Source organism: Saccopteryx leptura, chromosome 4 (genome assembly GCF_036850995.1).
Source record: "Saccopteryx leptura isolate mSacLep1 chromosome 4, mSacLep1_pri_phased_curated, whole genome shotgun sequence".
NCBI classification, from domain to species: Eukaryota; Metazoa; Chordata; class Mammalia; order Chiroptera; family Emballonuridae; genus Saccopteryx; species Saccopteryx leptura.
The window spans coordinates 43,277,740-43,289,596 of record NC_089506.1 but is presented as its reverse complement, the minus strand read 5'-3'; the positions used below and the strand labels follow the sequence as shown (position 1 = coordinate 43,289,596).

Sequence of the window (11,857 nt, the reverse complement as noted above, 5' to 3'; positions counted from 1 at the left end):
GTTTTCTTCTGGGCCACTCCAGTCCAAATGTGTCCTTCTGAAAACCTATGGCACAAACTCTGATTCATCCCATGCCTTCTTACTAAACCACAAGAATGGATGCTTCATGAAAGCAGGCCTTTGCTTTGCTATTTCATCACCCTGAGCACCAAAAGTCATTGTGTGGCATGTAGCAGATGCTTAATAAATATTTGTTGGCTGAAAGAAATGATTTATTTTCTCTAGTTTTCAGTCAAACTGGTCACTATTGTCTTCTCATTTGTATGTCACTTATCCCACAAATTGACTATATTGTCACCTCACTGACTTATTCATTTATAATACATTCATTCAGCCGTCATTTATTGAATGCTAACGTATATTTAGCTTTTGTGTAATATTCTTGAATTCTGTGTGAACAGGTCCCTGTGAGTCTCTGTGTCTTTTTTTCTCTCTCTTTCTCTGCTGCAAGCTTACTTTCTATAGCAGAACACTTTCCTAACCTTTTTCTTCTATGCTGTTCCCCAAATAGTTTTGTGTTTGTGTTGCTTCTTCTTCTTTTTTATTTTTTTGCTAATTGCCATGGGAAAAAAATAAAAACAAAATGTGTGAGAATGTTAGAAGGTGTCATCACTCTTGTCTATGATCTATAATTTCTGACACATATATTGAAACTCCCACCCTTTCCTGTAGCGGTGGAAACAAACTATTGATTCCAATTTTCTCTTCTGGGGATTTTATCATCAATATCTAATATTCTTTAACAATTTAGGAACAAGTAAAGGAGTCTTGAGGTAACAATCTCCTTCTCTCTCTCTCCTTCTTTCTTTTAAAAGACAACCTTCTAAAATGTCTGTATTTGCTATCTCTGTTTTATCATTTTTCAATCAATTTCTATATGTTTTATGCCTTGATTATGCAACTAAATTCTTTTGATGTAGTTCATAAAGTGTCTCTGAATTCAATGGACAGTTTTAAGTTCTCATTTTCCTTAGCTTTTAAACAACATTAGAAAAAAATTGCCTGGTCCCTACTTTTGGCTGCCATTATAGCTTATATTCTTTGTGTTTTATTATTATGCTCATTTACCTTTTAATTCCTTTTGCCAACACTTCCACTTTTACTCTGATGTAGTTGTTTAGAGTATGACATTGCAACCTTAGAGAAAGAAAAGTTTTATCAACTTTATTGAGGTATGACTGACATTTTAAAAATATATGGTTTGATGCTTTGACACATGAATATACCCTAAAACATTACCACGATCAACAGAGTTGACATATTTATTAGCCCTAGAAGTTTCCTCACACTCCTTTTGATCTCTCTCCCTTTTCTGTCCCTTATTTCTTACCATCTTTCCTTCAGTTCTCAGAGAAGTGATATTCTTTTCCATTATATTCATTTGCACTAAATACAGTGTGTCCGTAAGGTCATGGTGCACTTTTGACCAGTCACAAGAAAGCAATAAAAGACAATAGAAATGTGAAATCTGCACCAAATAAAAGGAAAACTCTCCTAGTTTCATACCTATTCAGTGCAGTTCTCTGTGGGCTCACACACAGATTTTTTTAGGGCTCCTTAGGTAGCTATCCCGTATAGCCTCTACAGACTCATCACTGACGGGGTTTCTCCACCAAACTGCCGGTTTCCTTCAACTGCTTATCCCACCTAGTAATGTTATTCCTATGTGGTGGGGCTTCGGTATAAACACGCTGATATTCACGTTGCACTTTGGTAATGGATTCGAATTTAGCGAGCCACAGAACACACTGAACTTTCCTCTGTACTGTCATCTCGACTGGCATGGCTATGGGCTGCTCTGCTGTATACATGGTTTTACATCATCATCTGCTCATGCGCACATGCTGCCACATCATCCTACAGAAACTGGGAAGTTTTTCCTTTAATTTGGTGTAGATTTCACATTTCTATCGTCTTTTGTTGCTTTCCTGTGACCGGTCAAAAGTGCACCATGACTTTACGGACACATTGTAGATAAGTATGCTAATAGAATCATATAATCTATGTTTATTTTGTTTGAGTATTTTCTCTCAATGTAATTGTTTTTAGCCTTACCCACGTAGAGTAGAATTCCATTATGCCATAATTTTTTACCTGTTCATGAGCTTTAAGTTTTTTTTTCAGGTTCATCTATTATGTGTAAAGCTACTATAAAAATCTGTGTGCAAGCCTTTTAATGGACATGTTTCTAATTCCCTTAGCTAAATGTCTAGATTATGTGGTTAAATTATATGGTACACATATGCTTACCTTTTAAAGAAACTGCTAACATTTTTTTAAAGTGATTGAAACATTTTCCATTTTTTTTTTAAATTAAGTGAGAGCAGAGGAGGCAGAGAGACAGACTCTTGCATGCATCCTTACTAGGTCCACTGGGAAAGCCCCCTGTAAGGCATTGCTCTGTTGCTTGGCAAACAAGTTATCATTAGAGCCCAAGGCAAAGGCCATGGAGCCATCCTCCTTGGTGGTGGGAGTCAGGGTTGGGGGAGGTATGTGACACAGATAGACATACATGCTAGAGCTAATTGAGTCATGGCTGTAGGAGGGGAAGAGGGAAAGAGAGGTGAGTGGGAGCGGTGAGAAAGCAGATGGTTGCTTCTGCTGTGTGCCTTGACTCAGAGTCAAACCTGGGACATCCACACAACAGGCAGACACCTTACCACTGAGCCAACCAGCCAAGTCTATTTTGCATTCTTACCATCATGGTATGAGAATTCCACTTTCTGTGCTTGCTTCAGCAGCACATATGCTAAAATTGGAATGATACAGAGATTAACAAGGGCCCTGTGCAAAAATGACAACAAATTCATGAAGTATTTCATATTTTTAGTAAATTTCTTCTCAAAACTTTTATACTCATAAAATAAACTCAATTCTCTTTCTTTAAAAATAAATGAGAGAGAAAGAAAGAGAATTCTACTTCCTCTATCATCTCACCAGTATTTGATGTGGTCAGTAATTTAAATTTTAGCCACTTTAATGGGTATGTAGTACTATCATTGTACTTTGGTTTGCATTTCCTATGGACTAATAATATTGAGTATCTTTTTCAATGCATATTGGCAATTCACATGTCTTTCACGAAGTGCTTGTTAAAGCTTTGTCCATTTGGCCTGACCAGGTGGTGGCGCAGTGGATACAGCATCTGCCTGGGACACTGAAGACCCAGGTTTGAAAGCCTGAGGTTGCTGGCTTGAGTGTTCGCTCATTTGGCTTGAGTACAGGCTCACCAGCTTGAGCGCAGGATGATAGACTTGAGCAAGGGATTATAGACATATCCTCATGGTCCCATTGGCTTGAGTCCAGAGGTCACCAGCTTGAGCAAGGGGTTATTGACTGAGTTGGAGTTCTCAGTGAAGGCACATATAAGAAAACAATCAAAGAACAACTAAGCTGCCACAACTATGAGTTAATGCTTCTCATCTCTCTCTCTCTTGTCTATCTGTTCCTGTCTGTCTCACACTCCACCTTCTTTCTCTTGCTTAAAAAAATAAAAAGCTTTATTCTTTTGTTATTGGGTTGGGTTTTTTTTTAATTATTATTGAGTTTTAATATTTTTTTCTATATTCTAAACACAATTCCTTCATTAAATATAGCCTTTAAAAATATTTTATTGTAAGCTATGGCTTTTCATTTAATTCTCTTAATAATAACTTGAAGAGTTGAAAGTTTTGTTTTTAAATTTTGATGAAATTAAATTTTCAATCTATTTTGATATGAATCATGCTTTTAGTGTTGCATCTGAGATAATTTACTTACCAAATTCATGATAGTATCCTATTATTTCCACTAAAATTTTATATAGGTCTATGATACATCTTAAATTAATTTTTGTGTATGGTGATAGATATCAATCAATGTTCAATTATTTTACAATGAATATTTAATTGGTCCAGCACCACTTGTTAAAAGATGGCAATTCCCTATGTTCATTGTTGCCTGTTCATTGGGCATAACTGCACTTGGAATAAAATTATTTGTGAAATCAAAAATAAATAAATAAAGTATTTTAAAAATTAAAAAAAGAAAAAGAAAAGATGGCAATTCCCAACAAATTTCTTTTACTTCTTTTTTTTTTTAAAGATTTTATTTATTTATTATAGAGAAGGGGGGGGAGGAGCAGGAAGCATCAACTCCCATATGTGCCTTGACCAGGCAAGCCCAGGGTTTTGAACTGGCAACCTCAGTATTTCCAGGTTGATGCTTTATCCACTGCGCCACCACAGGTCAGGCTCTTTTACTTCTTTAGCTGAAATCAATAGTCAGCCTTGGCCAGTTGGCTCAGTAGTAGAGCATCGGCCCGGCATGTGGATGTCCTAGGTTTGACTCCCGGTCAGGGCACACAGTAGAAGTGACCATCTGCTTCTGCATTCCTCCCTTTTTAGTTATCTCTTTCTCTCTTCCTTTCCTGTAGCCATGGCCTGATTGGAGTGAGTTGGCCCTGGGTGCTGAGGATGGCTCCATGGCCTCCACCTCAGGCACTAAGAAGAGCTCTGTTGAGGAGCAGTGAGCTACTACGCCCCAAATAAGCACCTGGTGTGCTTGCTGGGTGGTTCTAGGTTCGGGACTAGGCGGAAGTCTGTCTCTGCTTCACATACTCTCACTGAATAAAACAAACAAACAAAAAGATAGAAATCAATTGTCCACATATTTATGGATCTATTTTTGGACTCTCTTTTTTATTCCATTGACTTTTGGACTCTCTTTTTTGTTCCATTGACGTATTTGTTTATCTTAATGCCAATAACTGTCTTAAAATTATTCTTATTCTAAATTTTGTTCTTCTTTTAAAAGAAACGTTATTGCTATAATATGTCATTTGTACACACAAAGACTTTTAAATTCAGGTTGACATTTTTTGCATACAACTTAGTGGGGTTGCATTGAATCTATATATCAATTTGATGGAAATAACATCTAGAAAATATTGAATTTTCTGACATTTGTAAATGTTTATCTATTCATTTTAGGTAACTTTTAATTATTTTTTCTGTAGTATTTTATACCTTTTTAACTGTGCAGAGGCCTTTCATATATTTTTTATTTATTAATAAGTATTTAATAGTTTATGGTATGATAACATTTTAAGCAAAAGATTATTACTTTTGTTTAAAAATAGTTTATTTTGTATATTGAGTTTGTATCTTGCAAACTTGCTAAAAATTACACGTTAGTTCTAATATTAGTGTTGTTTTTTTTGTGACAAGGACAGAGAGAGAGACAGAGAGAGGGACAGATAGGGAAATTCAGACAGGAAGGGAGAGAGATGAGAAGCATCAATTCTTTGTTGTGGAATCTTAGTTGTTCATTGATTGTTTTCTCATATGTGCCTTGACTGGGGGTCTACAGAAGACCAAGTGACCATTTGCTGAAGCCAGAAACCTTGGGCTCAAGCTGGTGAGCCTTGCTCAAACCAGATGAGCCCACGCTTAAGCTGGCAACTGTGGGGTTTTGAACCTGGGTCCTCTGTGTCCCAGTCCAATGTTTTACCCACTGTGCCACAGTCTGGTCAGGCTAATGTTAATTTTTTAATATAGATTTCATTGAGTTGTTTATGTAGTTCATTATATTATCTTCAAATAAAATTCTTCTTGAATATGGATGTTGTTTTATTTATTTTTCTTGCCTTACTGCTATGGCTTGAACCTTCAGCATCACATTATATAGAAGTAATAAGACCAATCATTTTGTCTTGTTTCTAATCTTATGTAAACAATAATAGCACTCAATTTGTTTGTTTATTTTTATCTCTCAGATCACTGTCCTTGTGATTTCTTATGCCCCATGTTTTACAATACCATTGTTTTAAAGTTCTATTATTTTGTTTGTTTATTTCTTTATTATTTCATATGTCATGGTAATCAGATCCCAAATTGTTCATCTTGACCAAAAATGTTAGTCTGTTTTGGCTTTTTAAATATTTAGTTTTTAAATTAAAATTTTCTCTCTTCTAACTAAATATTATCTTGCTTGAGAATGTTATCTATTTTTATAGCTCTGATTATCATTTATACACAAATTGCTCTTATGCTCATAACTCTAAGCCACTTCTCTCATTTGAATTCCTAAAGTATTTTTCAGTCACCAAGTCTACATACAGTTTCATATGAAAATATTATAGCTAGGTCAAATGTGACCTGTAGAAATGAACCTTTGCTCACCCCACCACCTATTTGATCTCTTGAATTTCCTGTCGTAACAAATGGCATCATCATCTATTATTCATGTCAGAAATTTGGAAATCAACCGTAACTCTACACCATTTCTCAAACCCCATTCAATCACCAAGTTCTGTTGAGTCTACAATCATAAATATATTTTAAAATCTTTTTATGTTTCCTTTCAACTACTCATCATCCCATTTCCTTTAAAAATCATGTTATAGGTTAAATTATGTCTGTCAAAAAGATGTTAAAATCCTATCTCCTGATACCTGTGAATGTGATTTCATTTGGAATAGTCTTTTTGCATATGTAATTTGGTAAGCCTAGGTTATTAGGGTGAGCCCTAACCCAATATTACTGGTGCTCTTTTATTATTATTATTATTATTATTATTAATTATTATTATGTGAGAGGCAGGGAGGCAGAGACAGACTCCTGTATGCACCTTGACCAGGATCCACCCAGCTAGCCCCCTACTAGGCAATACTCTGCCTGTCTGGGCTGCTGCTTCTTTGCTCAACAACTGAACTATTTTAGTGCATGAGGCGAGGCTGTGGAGCCATCCTCAGCCCCCAGAGACAATTTTGCTCAAACCATTGGAGCCATGGCTGTGAGAGAAGAAGGAAGGAGGAAGAGGGAGGAGGAAGTTTGAAGAAGATGGTCTCCACACACTTCTCCTATGCACCCTGACCAGGAATTGAACCCGAGACTTCCACACGTTGGGCTGATGCTTTACCACTGAGCCAACTGACCAGGGCCATTGGTGATTTTTTTTTCTTTCTTTTATTAAGTAAGAAAGTGAGAGACAAAGTGGCACCCGCATGCATTCCAACCAGAATTCACCCCACAAGCCTGCTAGGGGCTGCTGCTCTGTTGCTTAGCAACCAAGCTATTTTAGTGCCTGAGGCAAGGCTATGGAGCCATCCTCAGTTGATGGGGCCAACTTGTGTGAACCATTTAAGCCATGGCTGTGAGATGGGGGAGAGAGAGAGAGAAAGAAAGAGAAAGGGAGAGAAAGAGGGCTGGAGAAGCAGATCGTCATTTCTCCTGTGTGCCCTGAATGGGAATCAAGGCCAGGACTTCCACACACCAGGTCGATGCTTTATCCTGAGCAAACTGGCCAGGTTCTTACTGGTGTTCTTATAAAAAGAGAGGGAGAAAACACAGAGGCAGACACATAGAAGAATTTAATGTGAAGAAACATAGGTAGAATACTATGTAATGATGACAGCAGAAACTGGAGTGATATATCTATAGGGCAAGGAATGCCAAGAATTGGTAGCAACTCTAGATGCTAAGAGAAAAGCATGGAATAGTTTCTTCTGAAGAGACTTCAGAGAGAGCATGGCTCTGCCAAGAGCTTGATTTTAGTCTTCTAGTAGTCAAAAATTATTTTGTTTTAAGCTATCCAGTTTGCAATACCTTATTATGGGATCCCTAAGAATCAACTTTATATCACCTCATTTCAATAGGAACACTTAAATAATTTCCTTATGTGTCATCTGGAATTATTTTTTAGCCTCTTTATGTGCTTATTGTCCATGCAGAAATCAGAATGGGCTTTAAAAAAGGCAAATCTGATCATAACATTGCCCTTCTTAAAACTTTTAATGGCCGCTTATTATTTGAAGAATTAAGTCTAAGATTCTTAGTGTTGTCTAAATGTATTTCAATAGTCAGTCTTCCAGTCTTATCTTTCAAATGCTCCTCTCTCTATTTTGAGTTTTTTCTCTCCTTCAAACTAATCCTGTTTGTCTTACTTCTGAATTTTTACACATGCCATTTCTTCTGCTTGGAATATTCTGTTCCCCCAAATATCACCAGCTTCATTTAGTTAACTTCTGTATATTGCTCAGGGATCTACTCACATGCTACTTCCTCAGATAAACCTGTCCAAGGTAAATAATAACAAAATTGTGTATTTATTTCTCTTTACCTATTGGCCAATATAATGGCATATATTTATAATATAATGTGCTTATTTATTTAATTTGTATAATAAAGGAGCATTATCCATGTATGAGTTTGTTCTCAGCCTCACCAATCAGTGTCAACTATTTTCACACATCTTCTATTTCTTTACATTCTCCTATCTCTATTATAACTATACATTTCCAATCTATTTCTAAGGGTAAATTTTTTTTTTATTAATTTTACTAGGGTGACATCAATAAATCAGGGTACATATGTTCAAAGAAAACATGTCCAGGTTATCTTGTGGATGAATTATGTTGCATACCTATCACCCAAAGTCAGATTGTCCTCCGTCACCTTCTATCTAGTTTTCTTTGTGCCCGTCCCCTCCCCCCTCTCCTTCTCCCCCCCCCATAACTACCACACTCTTGTCAATGTCTCTTAATCTCATTTTTATATCCCACCTACATATGGAATAATGCAGTTCTTGTTTTTTTCTGATTTACTTATTTCACTCCATTTAATGTTATCAAGATCCCACCATTTTGTTGTAAATGATCCGATGATATCATCATTTCTTATGGCTGAGTAGTATTCCATAGTGTATATGTGCCACATCTTTTTTATCTAGTCTTCTTTTGAAGGGCTTTTTGGTGTTTCCATGTCTAGGCCACTGTAAACAATGCTGCAATGAACATGGGGCTGCATGTGTCTTTACATATCAATGTTTCTGAGTTTTGGGGGTATATACCCAGTAGAGGGATTGCTGGGTCATAAGGTAGTTCTATTTGCAGTTTTTTGAGGAACCACCATACTTTCTTCCATAATGGTTGTACTACTTTACATTCCCACCAACAGTGAATGAGGGCTCCTTTTTCTCCACAGCCTCTCCAACATTTGCTATTACCTGTCTTGTTGATAATAGCTAATCTAACAGGTGTGAGGTGGTATCTCATTGCAGTTTTGATTTGCATTTCTCTAATAACTAATGAAGATGGAGTATCTTTTCATATATCTGTTGGCCATTTGTATTTCTTCTTGGGAGAAGTGTCTGTTCATGTCCTCTTTCCATTTTTTATTGGATTGTTTGTTTGTTTGTTGTTGAGTTTTATGAGTTCTTTGTATATTTTGGATATTAGTCCCTTATCTGAGCTGTTGTTTGAAAATATCATTTCCCATTTAGTTGGATGTCTGTTTATTTTGTTATCAGTTTCTCTTGCTGAGTAAAAACTTCTCAAAGGGTAAAATTAATCATCCAACCCCAAGACCTCTCAACCTTGGGGTACTGAGTGAGGAGCATCAGGGAATTAGGGTGAGAGGGGAATGGATGGAGAAATGCAAAACCAGGAAAACCATGAAAGAAAATAAAGTGTAAGGAGCAACTCAGTTTTGCCAACTGACATTGAAAATGCCCTTTATTTTACATTTACTTAATTATTCATCAATTATTTTCTGCATTTCACAAATCAATAAATGGACTAGTTCCTTTTATGTATATTTATATGTATTCTTTTTTGAGTATCTCCTCTACTCCCTTGGGGCTTTTGTTTTCACTCTTTATTAAGGTCATCTTGGTTTTGGTTTTGTTTATTTAGTCTGATATAATTTGCATAATAATATTCCAATGGAGTCAGCAGATAATATGATTTGTTCTTCATTTTTATAAAAAGATTCTGAATTCTATAACCTATAACAGGTATACTGGTAATCATTTTCAATATACAGAATTTTTGGAATTTACTCTCCTTGAAACTTCCTTCATTTGTTTGTTCAAAGTATATCTAAATGTTATAAGGCAGAAACTGTGAAACTGTTATAGAAGAAAATTTTTAAAAACAGTTTGCAAGATAATAATCAAATACTACAGGGAACAAAGTACATAATCATCAGTAAATTTGAAGTGAAAACTACAAAATGATTTAACCAATTTTAAAACTAGAGCTATGTACTATTTTTAAATAAAAATCTCATGTAAAATATAGTAATTTCAAATATCTGTTTTTGCTTGTTCTAAAAGTGAAATATTTAGAATAATTGATCATCAAAAGCCTGATAAACACAGTTCCTATAATTGCCTGCTATCTATTTCAACATTTCCGATAGAGTAGAGTGACCAGTGTCAACAGGCAACATTTAAAAAGCCATTTCTTAGTGATTTAGAATACTTTTGCCACCCCTGGGGACATGCTTTAAATCTGGCAAGAACATTAGCTGATCATGCTACTTCAGTCTGACAGCTTCAGATTTTTAACAGGAGAAAAAGGCAGAACTAATGGATGTGAACAAGCTTAAAAGCTAGGGAACTTATCAATCACAGTAAACAGCTGTATTTTTGGAAGCTAATAGAGGTACTTCTAAAAACATAAAAATTCAATAGCTATTTTTCTAGCAACTAATAATTTCAATCAGCTCTTCTTCATTTGTCTCTCACTTCAACCTCTAATCTGCTTACCTTCTTTTTTTTAAATTTAGTTTAATAATGTCAGCCTTGATTAACATAACATAAAAACATTCTCTTTACTTGTACTCTCCTGCTTTCCAGAAAGGAATAACACAGCATTTAATTTTATGAAAAAATAATTCAAAAAGATGATTGAAGCAAATTAAATTATTAAAGTGATTATAATACTTTTTTTTATCTTTCTTAATTGTATATAATAGAGAACATATATACACACACACAGTACTATCTGTAATTGGTACATTACTGAGTAATGACTATAGCTATCTTTTTATTCAGCCTCAAGCACATATTTTACATATATATTTCAAAGAGCTTGAAAACACAATTATCTGTTTTGCTTCACAATGATTTCAAAATATTCTAGTATTTTATTCCTTTACAAAGGCCTGTGACCCATTCTTTTACATAACAAGTTCATTTTAGAACGAATTACTTGTGTGACAGTGATTGAGGAAGTACAATAAAACCCTGCTTGCTCCACTGGAAAAATGGAAAACATTTAATTTTATTCTCTAAAGGATTAAGATGGGGCCTAGTCATCAGGTCTTAGATAACTAGGAAGGAAATGTGCTCAGTATGGATCCCCCAAGGCTATAAGCCTGTTTCAAATACCACAGTGGTCTTTTCTCAGACTGAGGGTCTACTTTTCCACTAACATAGCTTGACTATTTTTGGTAGAATTTAAAAGGCATCAGGATTAATTTCCTCCTATGTGGGATTCGCGACTTTTGCGAGAGATAATGCAACACTTGAAGACACAGTCATGTTCTAATGAAGTAACTGTTCGGTACAAGAGAAACAGGCCCTACTTACTGTGTGCAGAACCCAGCAGACCCTGTGATTAACTATCTACGCAATGTGTACAGGACTTTTTAAGTGGAAGGTAATATTTGAGTTTTAAAAATTTTTTTCCAGAAAAAAAGAGTAACATTTGCACGTAAATGGATAAAGTTTAATAGCATAAGCTCTATAGTCAGTTGCCTGGATTTGAAAATCTGCTTCAACATTTTCTAGCTGTGTGACCCTGGAAAAGTTATGCAACCTTAATGCTTCTCTTGTCTCATCTGAAAAAAAAAAATGTGGTTTAATCATTGATTTTTATCCTTTCAAAGCATCCAGTATTTGCATTAGTTTTAAATCAAACCTGCTGGAGCTCTTCTATTGGATAACATCCCAACAATTGTTTTTGGAAAGAGACGATTTAATATCTAACTCTTAATGTCTTTTTTTCCCTGAAGATAAATCTGTTATATTCTTTTACTGAGCAAAGTCATAAACAGATCAGGGTGGTTTTTTTTTAAACTTTCAAATAGCC

The 11,857-nt window shown here is 35.4% G+C and overlaps 1 non-coding gene across 1 annotated transcript; it reads left to right on the top strand.

The window, feature by feature from the left end:
• The first annotated feature begins 2,725 nt into the window (after positions 1-2,725).
• LOC136404645 (U6 spliceosomal RNA) lies at positions 2,726-2,828 on the top strand. The gene has a single exon (XR_010751365.1). It is a non-coding gene; the product is annotated as a U6 spliceosomal RNA (small nuclear RNA).
• Positions 2,829-11,857: the final 9,029 nt, after the last annotated feature.